Here is a 241-nt window from a genome sequence, read left to right as displayed (position 1 = left end):
CATTTCCCTACCCTATCAAATCATCACCAACTTACTTCCCGTTTTCTATCTATCCTATCTTATCTCTTCCGCTTTCTATCTACATCAAAACATCTCTCCCGTTTTCTATCTACAGTAAGTCATCTCCGTTTTCTATCTACAGCAAATAATCTCCGTTTTCTATCTACAAATCATCTCACCCGTTTTCTATCTACAGCAAAACCATCTCCGTTTTCTATTTACAGCAAAACCATCTCCCCGG

At 38.6% G+C, this 241-nt stretch overlaps 1 protein-coding gene across 1 annotated transcript in view; it reads right to left on the bottom strand.

Moving 5' to 3' along the window:
* Positions 1-241, bottom strand: part of LOC119587384 (pteridine reductase 1-like) — a 3,788-nt gene that overhangs the window by 927 nt on the left and 2,620 nt on the right. The window lies entirely within an intron of this gene.

The sequence above is a fragment of the Penaeus monodon genome, chromosome 22 (genome assembly GCF_015228065.2).
Source record: "Penaeus monodon isolate SGIC_2016 chromosome 22, NSTDA_Pmon_1, whole genome shotgun sequence".
Lineage (NCBI taxonomy): Eukaryota > Metazoa > Arthropoda > Malacostraca > Decapoda > Penaeidae > Penaeus > Penaeus monodon.
Note: the sequence above shows the minus strand (reverse complement) of the source record. Positions and strands in the feature narration are given on the sequence as shown.